The sequence below is a fragment of the Myotis davidii genome, unplaced genomic scaffold, assembly GCF_000327345.1.
Source record: "Myotis davidii unplaced genomic scaffold, ASM32734v1 scaffold111, whole genome shotgun sequence".
NCBI classification, from domain to species: domain Eukaryota; kingdom Metazoa; phylum Chordata; class Mammalia; order Chiroptera; family Vespertilionidae; genus Myotis; species Myotis davidii.
The window spans coordinates 1,885,944-1,894,313 of NW_006284347.1; the positions used below are offsets into that span (position 1 = coordinate 1,885,944).

The following is an 8,370-nucleotide window of genomic DNA, read 5'->3' on the forward strand; positions in this document are numbered from 1 at the left end:
AGAAGCAGCTAGCCTGGGGCAATGCAAGGATGACCACGCTAGAAAGGTGATGTTGAAGGTGTTTGCACCACCATAACCAGCCTGTCTCAGACCTTGAATTCCATGCTGGCTTGAAGACTCCCAGGAGGCTGGGGAGTTGAGTGAGGCCTTCTACCACGTGCTGCTGGTCCCAGGGAAAAGACACTGCAGGTTTTTGTTTTTTTTTAAAAATATATTTTATTGATTTTTTTGCAGAGAGAAAGGGAGAGAGAGATAGAGAGTTAGAAACATCGATGAGAGAGAAACATCGATCAGCTGCCTCCCGCACAACTCCCACTGGGGATGTGCCCGCAACCCAGGCACACGCCCTTGACCGGAATCGAACCCGGGACCTTTCAGTCCGCAGGCCGACGCTCTATCCACTGAGCCAAACCAGTTTCGGCCACTGCAGGTTTTGAAGGATTGTCTTTTCCAAGCTTTATCTCAAGACCACCACCCAGCAGCTCAGTCAGACACTACAGAAGCAAAACAATAAAGGCTCAGGGGTCTGAGTGGGGAGAAGAGAAGGGACTATGCTTTCCATTTTTAAATAAGCTCTTTATTGACGTTTAGCACATACAGAAAAGTGTACAAACCATATGTTTGCAGCCCGATGAACGTTCACAAGGTGGACATGTTTATATAACTTACACTCACTCAGGTTAAGAACTGAAAGAACTGCCCTAACCAGTTTGGCTCAGTGGATAGAGCGTCGGCCTGCAGACTCAGGGGTCCCAAGTTCAATTTTGGACAAGGGCATGTACCTTGTTTGCAGACATATACCCAGTGGGGAGTGTGCAGGAGGTAGCTGATCGATGTTTCTAACTCTCTATTCCTCTCTCTTCCTCTCTGTAAAGAATCAATAAAAAATATTTTTAAAAAAAGAACTGAAAGAACAGTTAAGCCCCCAGGAAGCCTCCCGCCTGCCCCCTTCTAGGTACAGCTCCATCTGCCATAAGATAACCACTCTCTTGCTTTCTTACCTCACAGTTTGTTTTTACCTGTTTCTAATGTCAACTGGTGAGATGGCAATTTAGTTAATAAGATATGAGAGCTGATATAGGATTGACTGAGGGAGGTTTCTAAGGCTTCACTTGGAAAACAAGAAAAGGGTCTTAGGAAAAAAATATACTTTAGGACTTCGGTGAACATTACTGGTTTTTTAAATGATTTTTTGATTTTTCATTTACAGTTGTCATACAATATTATATTAGCTTCAGGTGTACAACATATAATTAAACAGTTATATAGCTTACAAAGTGATCACCTCAATAAGTTTAACACCCACCTGCCCTACACATAGTTATTACAACATCATTGACTATATTCAATGCTATACTTTACATCCCATGACTATTTTGTAACTATCAGTTTGTATTTCTTAATCCCTTCCCCTTTTTCATCCATCTTCCAATTCCCTCCCACCTGGCAACCATCAAAATGTTCTTGTGTCTATGAGTTTGATTCTGTTTTATTTATTTTGTGTTAGAGATTCTATATATAAGTGAAACATAGGGTATTTGTCTTTGTCTGACTTATTTCACTTAGCAAGGATCCACCCATGTTGTTGCATATGGAAAGATTTTTTTTTAATGCCTGAGTAATATTCCTTTGTATATATGCACAAATTCATCTGTTGATGGACACTCAGGTTTGCTTGCACATCCTGGCTATTGTAAATAATGCTGCAATGAACATGTGGATTCATATATCTGTTTGAATTAGTGTTTTGGGTTTAATAAGATAAATGCCCAGAAGTGGTATTACTGGGTCCTCTTACCTCTTGTTATAGCTTTTGTGTTAAAGTCTATTTTGGCTGATAATAAGTATTGCTACCCTAGCTTATATTTTTTTGTTTCATTTTCATGAATTATCTTTTTTGTCCCTTTACTTTCAGTCTGTGTATGTCTTTCTATCTACAGTGAGTCTCTTATAGACATCATATGTAAGGGTTTTGTTTTTTTATCCATTCAGCCACCCTATGTCTTTTGATGGAGCATTAAAACCATTTACATTTAACGCAGTTATTGATAGATACATAGTTATTCCTGTTTTATTATCCACATATTTTTTAAATTTTCATTTATTGATTTTAGAGAGAGGAGGGGAGAGAGAGAAAATTGATTTGTTGTTCCATTAACCCATACATACATCCGTTTCTTCCTGTATGTATCCTGACCAGAGATTAAACCCACAACCTTGGTGTATCTGGACACTGCTCTGACTGAGCTATCTGGCCAGGGCAATTATTGATTTATTTTTTATCTTTTTTCTTCTTTTTCTTAAAGAAGTCCCTTTAACACTTCTCATAATGCTGGCTTGGTGGTGATGAAATCCTTTAGCTTTTTGATGTCTGGAAGCTCTTTATCTGACCTTAAATTCTGAGTGATAGCTTTGCTTTTTATCACTGAGTATTTCTGGCCAATCCCTTGGCCTGGAAAGGTTATGCTGAGAAATCAGCTGACAGTCTTATGGGCACTCCCTTGTAGGTAACTAACTGATTTATTCTTGCTGTTTTTAAGATTCTCTGTCTTTAGCCCTTTGCATTTTAACTATGTCTTAGTGTGGGCCTTTAGGGGTTCATCTTGTTTGGGACTCTCTGTGCTTCCTGGATTTGTATGGCTATATTCTTCATCAGGTTAGGGAAGTTTTCCATCATTATTTCTTTAAAAAGTTTTTCATTTCTTGCTCTCTTTTTTCCCTTTCTGGTACCCCTATGATGTGAATGTTGTTATATTTGAAGTTGCCCCAAAGACCCCTTAAGCCAGTGATGGAGAACCTTTTGAGCTTGGCGTGTCAGCATTTTGAAAAACCCTAATTTAACTCTGGGGCCATGTCACATGCAGAAATTTTTTTGATATTTGCAACCATAGTAAAACAAAGACATATTTTTGATATTTATTTTATATATTTAAATGCCATTTAACAAAGAAAAATCAACCAAAAAAATGAGTTTGCGTGTCACCTCTCACACGTATGTCATAGGTTCACCATCACTGCCTTAAACTATTCTCATTTTTTGTATTCTTTTTTTTTTTTACTGTTCTGACTGGATGTTTTCTGCTACCTTGTTTTCCAAGTGCTGATTTGATTCTCTGCTTTATCTAATCTATTGTTGATTTCCTATAATGTATTCTTCATTTTAATTATTATATTCTATATTTTTAACTGGTTCTTTTTTATGTTTTACATGCTCATTTTTCTGTTTCCTGTCTCTCTTGAGGTTCTCACTAAGTTCACTGAGCATTCCTATAACCAGTGTTTCAAACTTTGCATATGGTAGATTGTCTCCATGTTGTTTAGTTCTTTTTCTGGATTTTTATTCTGTACTTTTATTTAGGAAACGTTTCTTTGTTTCCTCATTTTAACTGCCTCCTTGTGTTTGTTTCTATATATTAAGTAGAGCTGCTACATCTCCTGCTCTTGTTAAAGTGGCCTTATGTAGTAGGTATTCTGTGGGACCCAGTGATACAGTCTCCCTGGTCACCTGAGCCAGGTACTCCCGGTGTGTCTCTTGTATGAGTTGTCTGTGCCTTCCTATTGTAAGAGCCTTGATTTATCTTAGTACATCAATGGGAGGGACTGACCCTCAGACTGATTGGTTGTAAGGATTGCTGTGACTGTAGTGGAGAAGCTGTGGTATAGAGGCTCACTCTATGGAGCAGGATTCACTTTACTGGGGCTCTGTACCAACTAAGTCTGCCATTTGGGTGTGCCGTTTGTGGAGGTGGTTGGGTGGTGCTCTGGTGTGGTCTGTAGCTGGCCACTGGATATGTTGGTTCTGAGGCCTCTTGGGAGGAGCACTGGTGCAGGGTAAGGTCAGCTACTGCCTGTGCCCCTCCTGGAGCCAATTTGAGCTTCAAAGTGACCTGCAGATTTTTCTACTTGTGCTGGGTTTGGGGCTGCTTAGCAAGAGGTACAGGGCACCCCAAGGCAAGATGCTGCTTGTTTGGCATTTGTGAGCCTTTGAGAGAGTTTAGCAAATTCTGAAGCATGAGCCAACATAGGCCATTTGTATGGCAAAGCTACTGGCAGAGGCTTGGGTTGGCCTGCAAGTTGTGTGGGGGAGGGCCTCAGGGAATCAATAGGGTAGAATGAATGGTGTTAGCCAGGTTGATAGAGACTCAGATATGGTGCACACCTGTGTAGGCTGGGTGGCGAGAAGGTTTAGCAAAGGAGCAATGACACCTGTCTGCACTTCTGTCTGGGAGAAAGCTGCCCCTCCAGTCCTTTCCCTGATGTCAGACAATTCAGTTTCTCCTAGTTGTCCCTGGCACCTTTAGGCCTGCTGCCCCAGTGCTGCAACTCAGAGCAAGTGAGTCCAAGTAAGTTTGTCACCAGCCCTTTAAAAGGAATGTTTTTGACTCCAGCAGGTCTACATCTCAGTCACAGTCCCCACTGGTTTTCACAGCCTGAAGTTATAGAGACTTCTCTTCCCAGCATTGGACCCCTAGACTGGAGGACCTGGTATGGGGCTGGGATCCCGACCTCCTCAGGGGGGACCTCTAGAGCTGAGCTATCCCTCCTGATTTTTATATATATATTTTCAGAGAGGAAGGAAGAGGGAGACAGAGATAGAAACACCAATGATGAGAGAGAATTTATTGATCAGCTGCCTGCTATACACCCCACACTGAGGATTGAGCTCCCAACCCAGGCATATGTCCTGACTGAGAATTTTACCTTTACTTCCTGGTTCATAGCTCAGTGCTTAACCACTAAACCACTGCTGTTGGGCTCCCTCCTGATTTTTAATCACCATACGTGGGTTTGGGACCAGCTTGTTCCATATCTCTGCCCTTCCTACCAATCTTAATATGGTTTCTTCTGTATATTCTTAGTTATAGGACTTCTGTTCAGATAGACTTCAGGTGATTTTCAGTGATGCTTTTGCAGTAGTTTAGTTGTAAGTTTGTTGTGGTCTTGAGAGGGGGAAAGCACACTCCAACATCTTGATTGGAAGCCTTCAGTGAATATTTCTCGATTGCCTGTTCTATACTAGACACTAGGATAGAACACATAGTCTCTTTGGAGGCTTGAGAAGGATGGAGCCCTCTGCTTCTTGTCTTTTGCATATCCCTTTCTGTTTTTCCTTGCTCCATTTTATGAAATAAACTTATTAGAAATATATCTGAGTATTTGGCAAAGTATTTATGAAGATAACATTTTGCATTTTTTTTGATCTTTGTATTCTTAGAATACAATATGGTAAGGAGAAAAATACTGACTTTGTCATCTCTCTCTTCTCAATGGCCAGTTGATTTTTCAATATAACAGCCATTATGTTTGATAGAAACCAAAAATCCAAATTTGCATCCATTACATCTGAATCTGGTAGAAATTTGTCAACCATTGCAGAACTAGTTCTCTAAGACAATTACTAATTTCTGACTAACTTTGTAGGTAACTTCAGGCCAGGGGCAGTGACATTCAAAAATAACACAGTTCTACAGCATTTGGCTAGGAGTGAGTTGGAAACTGAGTTTGGTGAAAATTATAGTATTTTAGAAATTACGCACTAAGATCTCTTTCAAAGAAAAACATCTCGCCTCCCGCAATGGAACATACAAAGCGATGGCCATTACAAACCATCCTCAAGGCGGCGATTACTTTCCTCCACAAGCGATGGCCAACCAGAGAGCAACCGTCCCAAAGAACCGCTTCCCACGGGAACAGTCTCTCTGCTCTTGGCCGGCCCTTAACAGTCTTCCCATCTCCTCGAGGAGTCCGGTGACCTGGGTGCCTGAACACTTGGCGAGAATTCAGGAAACCATGTCATGTGGTTCTAGCGTACAGTCAAAGTCTTCTTGGTCTCCAATGATCTTTGAAGACTAGCTGCTCCCAACTCCATTTCTATGTCCTATTCCCAGAATTCCTTGATGGTTTTCTGTGGAAAATACATCAAGAGGTGACTCAGGGGCTCTAAATAGAAACCTTAAAATTGGCAACTCCAAAAGTGGACATTTATCTGTCTATATTATGGAAAGATATAACAGAGGGACAGTATGCAATGTTTAAAAAAGGATTTTCAAAAATATAGGGTTCATTAAGAACGCAGGAGCCTAAAAGAAAATAAGAATTTACATAAGAATGTCATTAGGGTTGGTGGCTTGGCTGCTTTAACCAATCATTTTCGTCATTCAATATCCCACTGATTATTAAATTAATCTGTTATTCAAACAGCAATCGAAAACAACTCAGCCCATATTTTCTGGGCATTTGTGACTGTCAACAAGTTACCAAAACTGGATATCTAAAAAGAATGTAATTTAATGTTTTACTATTTTCCAATACATTACTTTTCTTCTTGATATCCCTTCAACCTCGGCTGAGAAAAGGGGCTACAAATGTTTCTTCGGAATGAAAATCAATTGCCGAGTTACATACTTATAGCCAATTAAGAAAAAAAAATTAACCAATCAATCAAATGTGTAATATGTGCAATGCCAGAGCTTTAAAAATCTTGTCACATTGCAATGCTGACAAGATATTAATTTCTAAGACAAATCTGTGGGTTTTTTAGTGTGCCTCTCTTTTTGGTAGTATCACTCATCACTCCCCATATGAATTATGTTGCCATCAGTTTCACTTTGGGATCTGAACACCAGTTTTGCTCATCTTTCTGGAAGCCCCCAAAGCGGTGGCTCCACTTCTCTTCTCTCATCACTTCTCCCCACGCGCCTTTCATTTACCCGCTAAGCGGAGAGAAAGTAATTGGTCTCGAAGCTGCGTTGACATATTTCGTGGGCTCCAGTTCAGAGCACCATAGTTCAGGGATCCCATTTTCCTACAAACTAGTCCAGTTTCCTGTTGAGGTCTCATGCTGGGTGGGCCATTTACCACAGGTCTTCAGACTGTTCCTGGCAATGCCCTGCAGGTGTTCTTACCAAGGGGTCCTCCTGGAAACGACCTGGAGAATGGGTCCACTGAGCAGTGGGGACACAGTAGTCTTCCTTGAGTAAAGGCTGAGGGGGTGGGCTCTGGGTGACCACACTTGACAGTGCAAAGATTTTTTTTTTTAAATCCTCACCTGAGGATATTTTCCCATTGATTTTTTTAGGGAGAGCGGAAGAGACAGGGAAAGACAGAGAGAAAGAAATATTGATGTGAGAGAAATACATCCATTGGTTGCCTCGCGCATGTGCTCTGATCAGGGACCAAGCCAGGGAGGAGCCTGCAACCAAGGTACATGCCCTTGACTGGAATCAAACCTGGGACCCTTCAGTCCACAGCCTGAGGCTCTCTCCACTGAGCCAAGCTGGCTAGGATGACAGTGCAAAGATTTTAACCAGCTATTCCAATATTTTGGGTTTGAGTCTGCTCAGCTCTGCAAGGAGCATAATACCTGTCTCATAAGATCTATATGTGGGTTTAAAAAAAAAAGTATAATCCTCATACTTAGCACAGTGCCCAGCACAGAGTAAATGCTTGAGAAATGAGCGTTATTTTTATAGAGCACAATTCCATCTATATTGACTGGGATGTAGGAAAACCACAGGACTCATGCAGTCCCCTCTCCAAGATTTCTTAGCCTGGAAGGTAAAACTAATGGTTTCAATCAGGAAAAGTAGTTGGTGAGGTTTTTTGCTCCAAGGAAACTGTCCTAGATAAAGTAGAACTTGGATTTTTACCACTTCATGGATCTACTTGAGCTCTTGGTTCATAAAAAAAAATTGGAATTCTAAATTAGGGACCACATTCAACAGTGATCAGATACTTCATTACGCAAATTACATACAGAGTTTGCCAGTGGGTGTACATTCATGTCATGAATAATATAATTTGGAGGCGTTAAAATGTAACAGTTTTTAACCACTTAATTTGCAAGTACACGCTAATTTGTTGAAATATTTTTGTATCTCCTGCTCCATAGATTCTTGCCAAACTACTGTACTCAATCTTGTTTCAAACATGTAAATAAATATGATTCAATTTCCCATGAAATAATCATTGGCCCTTTCAAAGGGGCTTAGTTCACTTTTAAACAACTAGAATTTCCACTCCGATAAGATTAACACCATGGTTCAAATTCTTCCTTTTGGAGATTGAGGGCTGTGCATCTATTTTCTTTCTTTTTAAAAAAAAACATTTCTTTATTGATTAAGTTATTACATATGTGTACTTATCCCCACATTACTTCCTATCCCTCCTCCCCCTTCCCCACACTCATGCCCTCACCCCCCTGTTGTCTGTGTCCATTGGTTAGGCCTATATGCTTGCATATAAGTGCTTTAGTTGATCTCTCCCCCTTACTCCCACTCTCCCTTACCTTCCCTCTGAGGTTTGACAGTCTGATAGATGCTTCTCTGTCTCTGGATCTGTTTTTGTTTATCAGTTTATGTTTTTATTATA

At 40.6% G+C, this 8,370-nt stretch overlaps 1 protein-coding gene across 1 annotated transcript in view; it reads left to right on the top strand.

Moving 5' to 3' along the window:
- CACNA2D3 (calcium voltage-gated channel auxiliary subunit alpha2delta 3) overlaps nucleotides 1–8,370 on the top strand; it is an 817,122-nt gene that overhangs the window by 769,679 nt on the left and 39,073 nt on the right. The gene's annotated exons all lie outside the window — the stretch shown is intronic.